We start from the raw sequence: 18,949 nt of genomic DNA, 5'->3' as shown, positions 1-18,949 counted from the left end.
AAAGCTTTTTCCAGTCTCTTGGCATTTTCCAACTCCTTCTCAGCAAGTAGTTTAATACCTTTACCATCTTCTGTTAGAAAAGAACCCAGATCTAGGCTATCAACCTTGATGTTCTGCTTCTTATACCAGACTGAATTGTTCTCCACAAATTTACGAGTGTTTGCATCATTCGGAACAACTGGTTCATTGAGAGTAGACTCAGCATCTTGCCTTTGGAGCAATTTCTCATTCACCTTGTCATCAATTCTGGATTTTAAATTCAATTGGGGGGAATTTGTCAAGTCCTTTCTACTAGGTGAAGACGACAGAGAAGCATAATTCACCTTTTTGATAATTGAGATCCTTGTTCCCTTAGAAGACGATACTTCCAGATTGAATTTACCAATGACTTCATTGACAGAAACAGAACTGTTAAAGGATTTCAATTTAAATCCAACATCCTCTGTTATAATTTCTTTCCCTTTCCCAATCGCCAAAACGGGAGAAGATTTCTTTGTTAAAAAACCACCCTCATTAATCACCAATGGTTTTGCTGTCAGATTTTTAAAATTCTTGTTGAATTCATCAAGCTTATTAGAACCTCCATTGAAAACTTCAGTAGATTTCTTCACAGGAATTGATAATCCTTTCCTGTAATTAGACCAGGATTCCGACGAGAGAATCTGATTGCGCTCCATAATTTCCTTTCAAGATCGCCGGCCTTCCGGCCGACCGCCGAATCCACCAGATGTGGAAGAAGACGCCGCTGAAGACGAATAGAAAAAACTACAAATTTTTTGAAATCCCAGAGTTTCTCTCACTAACTTTCTCTCACTAACTTTTTCTCAATATCATATATCTTTGAGATTTTTGTAGGTATAAAATGGAAAATTTTATACGGGTTCACATCTTCAACTTTAACTTAATTAATCCTCTTTTTTATTCTTTTCCTTGGTATGTTAGATATCGCTTTTGCCTTCTTAATTTTTTTTACTAGAAATGTTCATTTAAAAAGAATGACCTGCAAACATATATCTAATCTAATTCAACACCAATGATGTTTGTGATCATCAAAACCCTTGTCGATTCACCAGACCCATGGGTTCTAATAGAGTGCGAGTGTTTGTGTCCTAGCTTTGCACAAAGATCCAGAATACAAATAGATAATTAAAGGATCAAGTATAAAATTAGAGATTTTTTACATAGAGAACCCAAAAATAGAAAAAAAAATCATGGGGTCTTTATTAGGTGAAATGATTTCACTCTGTATATTAGTTATATAGATTGCTTTGTCCCATAACGTAAGAATTATGAATGAAACTAAACATGAAAAAACTTTTACTAAATGGGGAGAAGATTGTGATCTTGAATAATTAAGTACTAAATATTATTTAATTTTTTTGAGCCTTTAATCTAAAGATTATATGTGTGTATCTACTTGCACCATCGGAAATGAAATCTAAGATAGAATTTCAATTATATAGAAGTTACTAAAGAAGTTTTGTAATCTAAGTTGAATATTCTACTATATGATTATGAATTATTTAGCATGCAACCTGGTTAAACTATCATTGATACGTATACTCTTTTGCGACTCGAGCTCACGAGTTTTATGTTTTTGATGATAGCAAACATCTTTATATCTCATAGTATTTTTCATTCTATATTTGTTTGTGTGTATACTAACATTTCATGAATACCATGCAAAATTAAATAATGAATTAGAGCTCAAGATTGGTTTGAATAAGGTTATATTGTAAAGGGTCTGTAATATTCATTGATGTAATTTGGATATCTTGAGTCAAGTCCTATATATGGAGTAGATCTAAAAAAGAATATATGGAGTGTAATTTTAGTAGTAATAGACCTAGTGAGGGGATTGTGACTTTGGGCGATCAAGTCATTAATAAGAGTACACGTTTTAGATATCTTGGATCTATTGTTCAGAGTGATGATGAAATAGATGGGGATATTATCAGCAGAATTCAAGTTGGATGGTTGAAGTGGAGGAATGCATCGGGCTTATTATGTGATAGAAATGTACCCCTCAAACTTAAGGGAAAATTCTATAAGATGGTAGTGAGGCCTGCAATGCTTTATGGTGCCGAATGTTGGCCATTAAAAGAGAAGCATAATAGTAAGTTAAGTGTGGTAGAGATGAGGATACTCAGGTGGATGAGTGTCTTTACCCTTAGAGATAGGATACGAAATGAGTATATACGTGAAAAGGTTGGAGTAGCTCCAGTAGAAGATAAGATTAGAGAGAGTCGCCTTAGATGGTTTGGTCACCCAAAATGGCGGCCTTTCGATGACCCGGTTAGGAGAGTAGAGGTATTAAATTTGACTTATGTTAAGAAAGGTAGGGGTGGACCTAAAAAGACTTGGTTAGAAAATATTAGGAATGATCTTTCTTTATTAGATTTAAACGAGAATTTGACTTTTAATAGGACACAATGGAGAAAAAGGATTCATGTAGCCGACCCCACGTAGTGGGATAAAGACTTGATGTGTTGTTGTTGTTGAGTCAAGTCCTGTAAGAGAGTTTATTTACTTGATGAACATACACACATACTCAAGAGAGTGATATCTAGACATAACTAGAAGTTCAAGTTTTGAACTAATCGTCCTGGATGATTTCGGATCATCTAGAACGATCCTTTAAAATATTGGAAAATAGCCGGCAAAAATTATTTAGGCAAGGATTTAAGATTCAATTTTTGTTCGAATCATCCCGGATTATCTAGATCATCCTGGACGATCAATACCAATCATGCCTAAATTGATCATGGGATTAGGGGATTAATTATGGTTAAATTTTTCAATCATATCATCCTAGATGAAATGTATATTGTCCTAGACGATGCATGCCAACTTACTTGATTTTCCTAAATCATCCAAGACAAAATACCATAATTTTTTTCCTAATCATCTAGGATGATCCATAATATCATCCTGGATGATCAGTATAAATTTGATCATATCATCTAGGTGATCGTCCTTGACTATTAGGTCAAATTTTGCACATTGTCCTAGACGATCCTACAATTGTACTAGATAATATTTGGCATCAGAATTACATTTTTAGGGTTTTTGGAAGCCCTCTTTTAAGCACATCCTACGGGATAATTTTTATTGCCAAGAATAATTTTTAGGATTTTTCAAAGCCCTATATTTAAGCTTTGTCAAGGCACTTAGTAAGTGTCTTTGGCAGCCATTGAAGCTTCATTCTTCTAGAGAAAACTTGAAGAGAGAACTTGAAAGGGAGAGAGAAAAGGGTGAAGTTTGAGAGAGGGAGACGACTGCTGAAGGGGGTTTCAAGATAGTGTGGAGGGGGTTTCACACGGTTGCTCTGGCAAGTTTGCACCTTAGTACCATCAAGTTCAAGGTTTGTCTTAAGGGAAGTTTTGGGAAGAAGAAGATCTCTTTGGTGTCAGAGGACCTGGCTACTCCGCTGCACCGGAGAAGGTGGAAGTGATTTTGTAATGGCTTCTCCACCTAGCTGTGGGGGCTAAAGGAGAGTCACTAAAGATTTAGTGTAATACTCGGAGGGTGCCTCCGGAGAGTGGATGTAAGTCAAGGTTTGATCAAACCACTATAATCTGGTGTGTTCTTTCTGATTATTTTCCATACTTTATTTTTTAGTTTGATTATCTTCTTTGGTGAAATCTCTGATTAATCTTTTTATTATTAATATATTTTATTTCCGCTGGAAGATATAAAAAGATTTTTTTTTTAGTTAAAAAAGTTTTTAAATATCTAATTCGCCCCCCTCTTGGTTAGCCTCGGGACTAGATCATAAGGGCTTAACATCCCTAACGAACTTTCATACTCATTTTATGAAAATTATAACATCCTTACATGAACTTAGTAAAGAGATTTTAAATGCAAAGAAAATGATTAAGGCTCTTAAATATCTGCTTGAATCTTTGGACTTGAAACCTTAAGTATTAGAGTATTGTTTGACCCATTTTAAATTGACTAAAGTTTAAGTATTCTATTAAATTTCTACATTCAAACTCTTGGTCTCAGGAGATTGTTATATGTTTGTGAATCTAAATTTCTCTTTTAGGGTGTGGTAGTGCTTGGTAAGATGGCACCCCGCTGTTATATTTTTTAGATTTTGTAAAATTTGAGCTAGTACAACTGCATTAGGTTTTAGCTTCACATCATTATTTTCTCTAATGAAAATATAAGATCCCATTTCGTCTCGATGTTAGTTCTCCGCCATCACCAGGAGGGTAAGAAAGGATGTTAGTGCTCTGCCGCACTGAGTAGGTGGAAGAGAGGTTGTTATAAGGGCTTCTCTATCTAGCTATGAGAGAAAAAGGAGAGTCACTTTTGATTTAGTGCAATACCTAAGGAAGGAGCTTCAGGGAGTGGACATAGGTATATTTAGACTAAACAACTAAAAAATTTGGTGTTCTCCTGCTCCTTTATTTTATTGCAATTTTATTTTCAAAATATAATTTCTTTAGTAGTGGTCAATCTAGTAAGAGGAGTAAGATTTGACCTGCTGAGTTCAGAAGGAGGCGATAGTCGATAATAGTTCCTTCTAGATTTGATAGAGGTAGTGTTTCCAACTTTGGAGGTTCAATTAATGGAGGTTTAATTAGTGAGCCATTACTATGCCAACATTATTATACGAGGTATAATATTCAGGGCTATAGAGTATCAGATTTATATTTTCACTATGGTTAGTAAAACACATGATTATCTAATGTCCTTAGGGTGGATATGCTAGACATTTTGATTAGAAAGCTAAAACTCTAGGAAGTAGACAGTGGGTAGGCCAAGTACTACACCACACCAATTATATTCTAAGATTTTTGGTAGCAAGAGTGTTGGTCCATCACCAGGAGATCAATATTCTAGAGATTTGAGGGGTACAAGGAGTTTTATTGCTTTAGTTCCAGTACAACCACAATTTTGCAGTCTAACATAGTGAGAGAAGAACGAGTCTCCAGATAACGTGTTAGGTATAACTTATATTTTTACTTCCTCCTTATCATATTTTATTCAATTTTGGTGCTAATCATTCTTTCATATTATAGTATATTTTGATTCTCTCAATTTTCCTTATGTGACATTGCCTATTTCTTTATATGTAATTTTGCTTACGGGAGATGGAATGTCAATGTATAGGGTTAGTTTTTATGATTTAGATTTTTTAATAGAATTTGAAGATTTGGTTTGATTTTATTACCTTTTTATGCATTTGAGGTCATTCTGGGTATGCATTGAATGAGTTTGTATAGGGCTTAGATCTATTATCTAAAGAAGAAAGTGACTTTGTATCGGAGTGGTGAGAGTTTCATATTTTAAGGAATTATAGGTATCCTCTTCTATTTGATTTCTACTCTAGAAGTGGATAGACTTTAGAGAAAATATAGTCTAGTATTTTTTAACACATGTTAGAGATGCGAGGATCTCTCATGTATCTATAAGTAGTGTCCCTATAGTTCAAACTTTTTCCAGATGTCTTCCCTGTGGAGTTAGTATCTTTATTATCGACAAGGAGGAATAGTTTACATATATATTTTGTTGGGTATTACTCTGATTTGTAATGTTCCATATCAGATGTCACCTAGCTTCAAGAGTTGAAGGTGCGGCCTTAAGAGTTGGTGGACAAAAGTTTTTTCCATTATAATATGTCTATGTAGCGAGCACTTATTATTGCAATCCAGGATCCCTAGTACGTGATTTTGATGATGACAAAAAATATTGATTGAATTATTATTTTTTCTCACTGAATATTTTAGATATTTCTTTTGTCTATGAGCCTTAACATTATAGGTTAAATATATACTGCTCAGTTGACCTCATTTTTGTATGAGGTCACTTGGACCAATCCTAACCCTAGATCAATTTAATCTCCAGACTAATCCAGACTCTAGGATCCCCTTAGAATATTGACTTTAGGTTCTATTCTAGGTCCTAAGATCCTTTTTAGAATCCAGACCTTAAGATCTACTCTAGACCCTAGAATTTTTCTAGATTTATCAAAATCTTAAGTTTTTCTTAGACTCTAGACTTTCGGATCCTCCTAGACTCCATACCCTATGATCTTCTTAGGCCTTAGGATCTACCTAGACCTTAGATCAATCCAGACCTTAGAATAAAATTTTCTCTTAAATCAGTCTAGAATTCAAATCAATCCTCACCTCAAGCCAATCCAGATATTAATTCCATTCAAATTTCAATCAAATCTAGACTTATAAATCTACCCAGACTTTAAACCTATCTAGATCTTAATCTCCTGTTCAAACATTTATCCTGCCTCTGATCAAGCTTTAACCCTATCCTATTATTTATAAACATTCAAATGATCATAAATGATTTGGGTTACTCAAAATTAATCAATCAAATCCATAATCCAACTCAAACCCAAATTTTTAAACCAAAATTCAAGGATAAAATGCTAAGTCCTGAAAGCCATTTCATTGAATTTTCAAAAACTATAAAACCCAGTCAAATGACCTTTGATTCAGAGTTTGTCAATTGCACATTGATAGAACTTGTCTCTAGAGGTAACCCTCCAAAATTTGAGCCCATTCTGAGGTCTCTAACCATAAAAATTGAATTAAAATCCTAAGGCTGTAAAACCTTCAAATATTTATGGCCTATACCACTGGACTTGCCACCTAGTGGATCCTAACCTTGAACCTTTTTCCAAAGCCTCTAATATATTCCAGACACTTGATTATGGCCTATTGAACATTAAAATGTATTTTCTTGGGTCCATTTTGACCCCTAGTTGACCAGAGATCAAAATGACCAAAAAACCCTAGGGGTTTTAACATCAATTTCAAACCAAATGACCTCCAAATTGCTTGGAACCACTTCAAAAAATTTTCAAATATCAAACCAAACCTGTTAGACCAAAACCCAGACCCTGGGTCAACCTAGTTGACCAAGTCAACCTAGGTTGACCAAATAAAACCCTTTAGAGTCAAAACAGGCATTTTGATGAAATTGATCTTTCAAGACTTTGGGACCACCTCCAATAGATTCAAAACATCAAACCAAACCTATTGAGCCCAAACTAGGGTCCTAGGTCAAACTGGTTGACCAAGTCAACCTAGGTTGACCCAATTACCCCTTTAGACTTTGAATGGGTTATTCCGACCCATATAACCTATCAAACCTATTTCAAACATCAAATCAAATCCAATCCATGGCCTAATAATATCCTAATGCTTGGCCAATCAAACCCAAATCAAAGTTGACTAAGTTAACTATAAAATTTGGTCAAATCACTTCAAGATTTCATACTCATGTTCAAACCCTAATCCTTAAGCCTCAAATCTTCTCTATTCCATCTAAACAGCTTATTAAGATCACTTGGCTGCCACCTCAGCAGTCAACATCTCTATTTGACCAGTCAACAAATGGTCAATCCCTTTCAAAACCTTCTATAACTCTTTCAAATTTTAATCCTCAAATATTAAATCCCTTCCAAGTCATCAATCCAGCTCCTTAAACCCTTCCCTTGCCACCTTAGTAAGGCTTGACTTGTTGACTGGTCAAAATAGTCAATAACTGGTCAAAAGACCATTAATCATTCAAAGAATTAATTCCATAGCATTCAAGCCCCATTCCTTAGCTCCAAACCCAACACTCCAACATTTAATACCTTCCTCAAATGCCACATTAGCAGTCCACCTCGACTTTGACTGGTCAAACAATCAAAATAAGGCTTTTGAGGAGTCAAACTTGGTCAAACTCCTATTTAAACATAATCTTCCTTAGTTCAAATCATCCCAACAGCTTTAATAGCCTCTAGAACCTTCCTTGAGTCTATCATGACCCTTGGATCAGGATCAAATGGCTCCCAATCCTCCCATGGCAAATAATGATACAAAAGGACCTTTCCACCTAGGCTTATCCTTGTGTCCTTGATTCCCGCCTCTCCCACCTACCCTTAGGACACATGGCAACATCCTAGAACCCCCCTAAAAAGATATTAACCCTCCATTCGATCAAATGGAGTTTGAATAGGGCAATGCCCCATTTTGAGCCCTCATTCTAACCCTATCAATCTCTCTCCATTCTCAGCCTCTTAAGCCCAAGTCTCTATTCTCTTGAGCTTTCCAGAGACTCTTCTACACCTCCCCAGTCGAAATCAGCTAGTCAAAGCCGTCGATGATGAGCTTCCCAGTGAACCAAAGGAAAATCATGTCCAAGCTAATTTTTTCTCAATCTAGGAGCTTTTAAGTCGTCATTTCTTCTATGAATTGGAGCGTGGACAGTCTACAAGTGCAACAAGTCAAAAAATGGTTTAATTCGTCCATAACTCAAGGTAAAAATTTAAACCCTAGATTATATTACACTAGTCTAAATAGCTTCTTTTAAAGTTCATTTTATGATTTGAATTGAAATCCCCAAAAATACTCTTCATTATCTTAATCCATGTTTAAAATTTCAATTAATTTCATTGAGTGTATCAAGAGAACGAGTGGTTTCTTTCATGAGGGCTTCGGTTCATAACGTACATGTGCTGCACATTTTGTAGACCGTTGATCGCATGATCAACGGTCCAGATCAAGCCTCTTAATGGCTTTGTTAGACTACCAGTGCGATCTCGCAGTCAACTTCCCATATGACGCCATCAGAGCCGTTAATTTCATAAGCGGAAGATTGGATGGCATCTACTACGTCCATTGATTGCGCTCAATCCAAGCCGTTGATCTTTTGACCAACAGCTTGGATCAAGCCACATTGCGTTCTCTTTGAACCACAGGGTCGAGTCATTGCAAAGATCTTCGTCTGGCATGATCTCTATCATTCAAATCAAACCACTCCCGATCGGACGATTGCAGTTTAATACTAATGAGGTTAAGTGGGAAAGCGCATTGGCCCGCCGCTGATTCAATTGTGAGGCAATGATTGGTGGCTGCGCCAATCATTACCAATGATTGGGCCCTACCACCACGGTTTGGAGCACCCAATCTATTTGTGTCAGGTGGCCAAACTGGCAGGCGCCGCCATTTCTTTTTGTTATTTTATTTAAAATTTATTCTAAATTCAATTTTAAACATAGAAATTCAAAAATTAATTTAAAATTAAATAAAAAAATCATTAAAAATTATATTTTATATTAAAATAACCAAAAAAAATTAAATCTTTTAATTGAAATTTAAAATTAATTTAAAATATGAAATATATTTTAAATAATTTTTAAAACACTTAATTTTAAATATTTAATTAAGTATTTTATTAAATATTTTTCTGATTTAAAATTTATATTTTTAAAATATGTTAAATAATTAAATATTTATGATAAATATTATAATTTGAAATTAAGCTTAATTAAGTATGTATGGTATATAATATATATATATATATATATATATATATATAATATATATATATAATATATTATATATAATATATATATATATATATATATAATATATATAAATATATATATATAAATATTAATATTTCAAAATGCTAAATAATTTAAAAATTAATATTACAAATTTTAAAAATTTAAATAAGTTATTTCAAATAATTAAAATTTTCAAAAGAAAAAAAATTAATTTAATTCAAATTAAGAAAGAGTTTTAAAATAATTTAAAAGTATTTATTAACATAACTTTAAAAATTTAAATTAAATTCAAATTTATTTAAAAAAAAATAGATATAATATATTAAAATTTTTCGAAATTTGAGAATTTATTTAAAACTATTTTAAAAATTTAAAGCTTAGTTTATTTTGATTAATTTGAATATTTGTATATCTTAATATTTAATTAATATTTAATTAAATATTATATTAATTATTTTAAATGTTAAAATTTTATTTTCAAATAACTTTGAAGAATCAGAGGATCTCTCAAGTCCTTAAAATTTTTTTTCAACATTGTTTTTATTTATTTTGTTTTTTTAACTTATATTATATATATATATATATATCTATTTTAAAATTATATATATTTTAAATCCTTAACTCTTGAGAGATCCATTGAAATTTTAAGCATAGATTAAGTCTATTTGAATAGAATTTGTGGGGAATGATAGTTAATCAATGGGCAATTACTTTGGTAATTATTCATTGATTAAGTCTTTAATTAATTAACTTATGTTTTGTTCTTTGCATGCTTAGGTTGCGCACAATCGTACATAGCCTAGGGATCTCATAGTTTTAAGGACTTGATTGTGTTATTGTGTGTGCTTATTTCATGCTTGCCAAGGGTTAGCAAGACTTTGATTTAAACCTACATAACCTAGTGACACCATTAAGGACAATAATTAAGGACATGTTTAGAAAACTTAGAGAAATTCTAATAATTAGGATACACATTCTTTTAAATTGAAACTTTTAACACTTAAACATAGTAACATATACAGCCCATAGCAGAATTCTTACTGATTTTTAAAACCATTAAACCCCTTAATCAATCAACTTAAGCTTAAACCATTCATTAAGCTTTAAACCTTATAAAATTCTAATAAATCAAATTTAAATCCAAAAAATATAAATAATACTTCAAACAGATCAAAATTATAACCTTAAATAATGAAAAATAAAATCACTTTGATTTGATAACAAATCTGAACTTAATTTAATTTTAATTGAAATTCAATCTTTAATTAATTTAATTAATTAATAATAATTAAAAATATTAGAAAAATTCTCAAACACTTGGGAATCTCTCCTTAGGTTATTTCTAACCTTTGAAGATGATTTCAAGGAGTTTGAAGCTCATTTAGAGCAAAATCTTTTAAACCACTTTAATTAAACAATTTTAAAAATTCAATTAAATCATCAAACATTGAAAAAACATACTAATTCTAGAAAAATCCAAATTGAACAAACTCAATAGTATTCAACTTATATGAAAATATAATATTTATAAAAAATATTAAATTTCTAGAAACCATTAAAATTTAAAAAAAAATTCAAATTTTGGTCAAACTTAAATCAAAACCAAGTCAAAACTTCAAACCTTCATAACTAATTGTAAAAAAATTCAAATCCAGCAAACTTAATTTCTAACAACTCATCTTAAGGTATAATATTTTAATAAAATACCAAATTTCTAGAATTCAAGATTAATCAAAAAGTTACTTTTTGATCCCTTAATTAATTGATTAAAATACTCCAGATAATTCTTAAAACTAAAAAATTACTCTAAAACTCCAGAAATCTTTAATTAATCTTAAAACCAGCAATCATTTTTCTTTAATTAAAATTTATTAACTTTTAAACCTTAATCAACTTAAGTCACTTAATTATATCGGGTGTCACTAGGTAACCCAGACCTACGAGGCTATTAAATTAGCCCCAAGGAAGGTGAAATAAACTTCACGGCCTTGGTGAGAAACAAATGTGATATCCAAAAAATAATTAAAATTAATCTTAAAAATTAATTTTAAATTTTTAATACTTAAATTTTAACCAATATCTTCCCTTAAGCCTTTCAACCAATCAAATCTTTGAACAATTTTAACTAATTGCCTTACCTAGGACATATCCAAACCACACAGCCTACCCACACAATTTAGATGGTTTGCTAGAACAACCAACTCTAGTCTTAGGCTAGACCGGTGTTTACATTTTCTGTTGTGTGTTGGGTTTTTGAGTTTTTGCTGCATGTTATTCGTTAGCTTAGAATTGATGTGTTTATTTACTTACTTCCTACATTCTATTATTGTTTGTGCATTAGATTTACCCTTAGGTTAGAATGCTTTATAATAATTCAATCTTGTATAGGTGGCCATATTCATACAGGGCATTAAAATTAAATGGGGCATTAAATAAAAAAATATTATTATGCTTTGCACAGGTGCTTGCTATGCTTAAGACCCCCTTTAAATTAAAAGAGATTGGCCAAGTGTGGCTATAATTATGCCTTTTAATTTTTTTTAATATTAACTGCTTGGGATTAATTAACTATTGATTATTAGGATAATCCTGCATGTTATTGAGTCTAGAGTTTTCTCTTTTATTAAATATAATTTAACATGTGTTTGAGTTAATATTTAAGTGTCTAATTGAGATGGGATATTTATATCTAACTTGGATTCCAAAGAGGAGAAGACATCCCTAAAGGGGATAGTCTTCTTCCATTTGAAATATCAAGTTAGGATATCTTTCAAATATCCAAAGAGAAAAGATAACACCCCTTTCAAGGAGGAGTTTCTTTTCATTTGGATATCCAGAATTGACGAATCAAGAAACTTGTGGGAGGAAAAATAAATGAAGAACGAGAAGACCCATTCTCAAAGTCACTTGAGTTTTAGAATTAGAAATTTTGGTTATTGTTAGTGTTGCCGGCCACTTTACTTTTTTGTAGATCCTAGTTTGTAATATTAAGTGGCACTTGCCACATAGACATCCAATTTGAATAATTATTTTAATTGATTGTGCATTAGAAATTTTATGTTTCTCTAGTCTTTTTATTTACATTTCATATTTGCTTTAGCCTGGAACGATCGGAGGCTCGTGAGGGTACAATAAATTTTTTTTAACTAAAACCAATTAAAAAATTTAGCTGAGATAGAAACTCTAACGATCCTAAGAAGTAAGCTTGAACTCGTTAAGGGTTTTTCATGCATCATATTATAACTTCTCTATCTTATTAGGCACCTCCCCACCTGCGGGTTTTGACAGACCACCTAGCCTATGAGGGTACAGATCTGTTAAGGGGATGTTGTGCAATCTCTAGGAAAAAACCTATTTTTAAGCTAAATTTCTAAACTGCTTCATTTTTATTCATGCATTTAATCGAGCCAATTAGCATGCATCGCATTAGCAATAAATTTAAAAGTGTATAAATTTTTAATTGCATTTATTTTGACATCAAATACCCAACATAAATCAAAGGGGCGCCAATTAAGATCTGCTCTAGATGTCGGTCCTATTTTCCTTAAACTTAACTTAATACAACGTTCCTACCATTCGATATTAAAAGACCAGACTCATGGTTTTGAAGCATTTAAGTGGTTTAGATGGCTCCCCAATCAAGGTTAGGGTATGTCCAGATCTACATTGCATTAGCTAGGTTCGAGTCACTAATTTTTAGAACCCAACTTAGACTTAGGTTCTGAGACAGGCTTAGGCTATAAGCCCTCAACCTTCGGGAATTGAATCCCAACCTTCTCATAAAATTAACTATCAAACTTAAATCACTTTCAATCGAATTCAAGCCCAATACTTAGGATAGGCTGAGGTGTTTGTAAAGTAATTCAAAATCTTAAAACACCTCCTACCCTTCTTCCTTTGACACCAGAAATAAATGTTCAACCTTGAACCAATCCCACATGAAATTTCCAACCTTTACCTCCTTTGACATCAAACTTTAAAAATTTAAATAAAATTTCTACCGCTATTTTAACCGAGAGTATTCATAAGAAGCTCCAGTTCCCTACGATGTAATTAATTATGAGGACTTGCGCTCATAGGAGATTTAGAAATATAGACCAAATTTTCAGAACTAAGTGTTACAAACCTTTAATTAATTATCTTTGAGAAATTTAAAATTCAACGATCGTTAGCTCCACTTTCAAATGATTAATAGCGATTGATAACTTCTTTTTTCGGAGAGATATATCAATTTATATTATGATTTTGATTATAAAATTAATGATATCTTATTCGAATTATTATAGTCAAATAATTGATTGAACATCATTTTGATCTTTCAAGATCATATGTTGTCTCTCATGAGTTTGCCTACGATAAACAGGATAAATTTAAAGTTTTAAAATTTGAACTAATTAGGGAATGGTATATTCACCTCTTGAGATGATATACTATTGATAATGACGTGTTTAATTTCAAAATTAAAATTTTATAAATTAAACTTTCGCAAAGAAAATTAAACTTTTTAAACTATACTTTTTTAATCAAACATGCTCAAGGCTACTAGAAGCTCAAGACTAGGTAAAATAAAGATGTCAAGTAAAAAGAGTCTATACTTTTATTTTTCTTTCTTTCCCATTTTTTGCGTGTGGCCACATAAGATTGTATGAAATTGGGTGTCTGTGCACACACACATAAGGGGAGAGACAAATTTAAAGTTAAATTTTTTTTTTGTAATAATCTTACTATATAACTTACAATTGTACTATATGATTAGTCATAGAAAGATTGGGCTTAATAACTAATTAAATTATTAGCTTCTATGAACTAATTGTATTGTATAATCTAGATCATATTGTATAATTTGTCACGAACTAAAAACCCTAGACGTCAGATAAATTAAGTAAGATATTTTGTTGCAAATATTGACCTAAGTATTATAATCTTGATAAGAAAAAATATTATTGTTTCTCGACTAATGCTATTCTTGAATATCTATTTTATTTTCTCTGCTCACTAACCTTTCAGGTCCATAAATTCACTTGGAATGTCAATCAATTTAGGAATAGGTAGACTAGGATTGGGTCAATATGCAATTTCTATTCAAATGCATCTTTTACCATTTCTTGAGTCAAATATACTATGATGGTTCCTGAAGCTAAGTCACCGTGCACACACATACTCAATGGAGTGAGTAAAGGAAGATAGAGAAAATTAATTTTTCTGCCTAAATCATACAAGATAATTTTAGACCATCCTAGTCAATTTGTTCAGCTCTCAACCCTAATTAGGGCATATGGGTCATGTAAACTTAATTAAGCAAATCATCTTGGATGATACTTACATTGTGCTAGACAATATGCTCAAATCACAAAAACCAACCGCCAAGCTCATTTAGGAAAAATTTTAAACTCTTAATTTGCACTAATTATAAAAGTGTAATTATCAAATCATGATCATCCTGGATGATTTGCATTAATCATGCCAAAATTGATCAGGTGATTAAAAGAGTAATTATGGTTAGATTAATTGATCATATCATCCGGGATGATTGCATAATCGTATGGGATGATATGTAAGAAAAAACTTAGTCTTCTCCTAAATCTCTTGGACATCTCAAACTATTTGCTAGACAATAGTGTTTGATTTTGAACTAATCATATAGAATAATCTCATCATTTCCCTGGATGATCAATTATACTTCTACTATCTCCTAGATGTCCTGAACTATCTATTGAACGATAGTGTCTGATTTTGAACTAATCATACATGATGATCTCATCATCATCTTGGATGATCAGTTATATTTATATATGTCCTAGACATCCCAAATTTTTTGCTAGATGATTGTATCTATTTTGAACTAATCATAAAGGACAATCTATCGATCATCTTGGACGATTTTTGACGACAAGTTGAAAATTAGGTCTATTTTTATGACCTTCTATTTAAAATCTTTCAATTGGTGATGAAAAAATCTTTTATTGTTGTCCTAACCTGAGAGAGCTTTGAGAATAAGAAGGAGATTTTGGGAGAGAGAAAGAGAGAGAGAATCTTGTGAGAGGGAGTTTATGAGATATTCATAATGATTTCACCAATCAAGGATTTAATTCATCTTCAACAATCATCATCCTTAGCTCCTAGATGGCTTTAGGCCTCAACAGCTCTAGATCAAGGTTCTCTGCTTTCTTCAGGAGGAAGCAAAAGGAGTTGGGGTCCTCTACCTACTTCTAGAGGAAGCAAAAGTAGTACAGGTTCTCTGCCTCGTTAGGGTCAGTGAAAAGATTTTGTAAGGGCTTTTCTGCTTTGCTGTGGGAGCAAAAGGAGAGTCACTGAAGATTTAGTGCAATAATTGGAGATGGTTTCTCCAAGGAGTGGACATAGGTCAAGTTGACCAAACCACTATAAAATCTGGTGTGTTCTTTCTAATTATTTTCCACACTTTAATTTTATTATGATTAACTACTTGGGTTAAACATTTGATTAGTTAATTTATTATTGATTTAGTTTATTTTTGCTGCAAGATATAAAAATATTTTCTTATAATCGTTCATTTTTGAAATAAAATTGGGCATGTTTGCCCTAGTTCTTTTGGGTTTAACACCTCTCACAAACTTTTAAGTGGTATCAGAGTGGGATTAATAAAATCAAGTTTTAGAGAATATTTTGATTGTGATCTATGGCTAACTTTAGTAACTGTAATACAGCAGAAGGGTATTCCATTACTTGACCACCCTTATTTGATAACATACCATTTGATTTTTGGAAGACTTGTATGTCCACCTTTTTACAATTAATTGATTATCGCATGTGGATGATTATTAAGGATGGATATTCTACACCATTTAAACTTGTTGATCGGATAAAAATTGAACTTCCCTTTACTAAATTGGCTTTTGATGATAGAAATCTAGCTTAACTGAATGCTAAATGTTAAAACTATTTTTTCTATGCACTAAAATCTAAAGATTATATGCGTGTTTCAATATGTGCAACTGGTAAAGAAATTTGATATAGATTATGCATTACTTATGAAAGCACAAGAAAAGTTAAACAATCTAGGTTAAATATTTTACTTCATGACTGTGCATTTTTTCACATGAAACCTAGTGAGTCAATATCTAAAATAAATACTAGGTTTATGCAAATAGTCAGCTCCCTGTATGTTTTAGGAAGAGAGCTAACAAACTATGAGAAAATTCATTAAATTTTGAGATGTTTACCTACTTCCTTTGATGCTAAAATTACTACAACAACTGAATCCAAATATTTGAATGTTTATTCTATAAATAACTTACTTGGATCACTCATTACTTATGAGCAAGGAGTGAACCAAAGACAACTTGATGTAAGCAAGAAAAGGAAGGACAAAACTATAGCCTTAAAGGCTGGTGATTCTGACCTTGATACTTCATATTTTAAGAATAACAATATTTCCTTAATTACAAGGTAATTCAAAAGCTTCTGAAGAAAGAAGCAAAAGTACTATTAGAAATAGAACAAATGTAAAAATAGTAAGAATTCTGAAGGTTCTTCTGATGTGATTTGATTTAAATGTAGGAAGACGGGATATGTAAAGTTGATTGCCCTACACATAAGGGTCACCTAAGAAAGGATAATGGTTAGGAGAAACCCAAGTTAATGAAGGGAAAGCTAAAAACCCAAAAGCCTTTTTGGACAGATTCTACGTATGACTCCTTTGAAATTAAAGTTGAAGAGGAGATAACAAACTTGTGTTTGATGGCGGATGATCATCTTGGTCACTATGACCAAGAAGTGGCATGTGAATTAACATACTATCAATTGTTTGAAGTTTTTGAGAAAATTCATTCATCTTATAAAAAACTTAAAAAATCATATGCTAGCCTGAAACTAGAATTTCTGAACTTACAAAAAGAGCATGAAGTTTTGATTAAAGATCATTCTACACTTGATAGCAATTATATTAGTTTGTTGGATGAATTTGACTTTTTGAATGCAAAGCATCTTGATTTAACAAATGAGCATGATTCCTTGAAATGTTTACATGTTAAACTAGAAAATGCATATAAAAGATTAGAAATTCTTGCATCTAAAATTGACAGTGAGGAACATGCTTTGAAAGTTGAAAAATGCAAATCTTAAAAGTGCAAATCAATTTTTACAAATCAAAATAAATGCTTTGAATGAAAATAAAAAATCACCTTCACTTGAAGAGTCTTACAATCCATCATAACAATATGAATCATTCAAACCTAGGAAGAGGCACTATAACCCAAGTAGACTAGTAAACCATTTTCTTAGTGTTAAATATTTCTCTTATGGTATATTAGGGCATATCTCCCACACTTGCACCATTCACTGTAGTACAAATTGGGTGTGTAGACCTAAAGCTCAAAACTTACAGCATAGTATACATACATTACATTCCTCTTTTCATAAGAAGGGGTCCAAACCTATTTGGGTTCCCAAATCAGAAATTTGATAATTTTGTAGGAGTACTCTCACACAAGACCTCGTGAGAGCATGTCCTACATGGATAATAGATGCTCATGCCATATGACTAGAGATACTAATCAATTCATTTTGTTGGGCTAGGGATGGAGGCAAGGTCACTCTTAAAGATAATACCATTATAATTAAAAACTCCAAAAACCTTTTGATTGAAATGCTTTACTAGTTGATGAATTAAAATATAATTTGTTAAGCATAAGCTAGCTGTATGACAAAGGCTACATAATTTAATTTTTAATTGCTAGTTGCATTATAAGTTTAAATGGAAAAAATATGCTGAATGGAAAAACTTTAAATAATGTTTACATGCTATATTTAAATTTGTTGTGAATCTATATTCATGGATTATAATTTTGATAATAACAAACACTCTTATTTCTCTACGACTGCCTTTTCTACTGACATTTCAGGTACACAAGATCAGACTGCAATTTTGAACCAGCTCAAGAGTAGGTAGACTAGGTCTGAGTCAGTTTGTACTACATTTTCCTTTTTTTAGTCTATTATATTTGGTGTGGCTCCTGATGCTTTGTAAATTTACTCATACACACCTTGGAAGAATTTCTGACTGTTCTCTAGAGTTTACTATTTTTGGTAACATCATCCGGGATGATATTTATATCAGCCTGGATAATTGGTTCAAGGGCATCATCCTCATTAAGGCAGCCATCATTAAGCCAATCGGCCTGGACGATCCTTGTATCAGCCAGGACAATAGGCTCAAATCAAAAAGAACCAATCACCATGATCAATTTAGGTATTCTTTATTTTAGTACATCGGCAGGACGATCTGAATACTGTCCTGGATGATGAAGCACAATTATGCCTAAATTAATCTGGTAATTATGGAAAGCAATTAAGATTGATTGATACGATCACATCGGCCGGGCCGATCGCAGGATCGACAAGAATGATGTCTTGGACAATTGACATCAGCCAGCCTTTATTTCAGGCGATGTTCAGGATAATTGTCCTCGAATTTAAACTAATTGGCTAGAATGATATTGTATCGGCCTGGACGATAAAGTCGGCAAGTTGCATTAATGAGCTCATTTTGAAATCTTCTATTTAAGCTTTTGATAAGCACTTTTGTAAGTGTCTTTGACAGCTAATATAGCTTTGTTCTTTTGAGGGAAACTTAAAGAGAGAGCTTGAAAGGGAGTGAGG

Source organism: Dendrobium catenatum, unplaced genomic scaffold (genome assembly GCF_001605985.2).
Source record: "Dendrobium catenatum unplaced genomic scaffold, ASM160598v2 fragScaff_scaffold_1157, whole genome shotgun sequence".
NCBI classification, from domain to species: domain Eukaryota; kingdom Viridiplantae; phylum Streptophyta; class Magnoliopsida; order Asparagales; family Orchidaceae; genus Dendrobium; species Dendrobium catenatum.
This window is presented reverse-complemented; position numbering follows the sequence as displayed.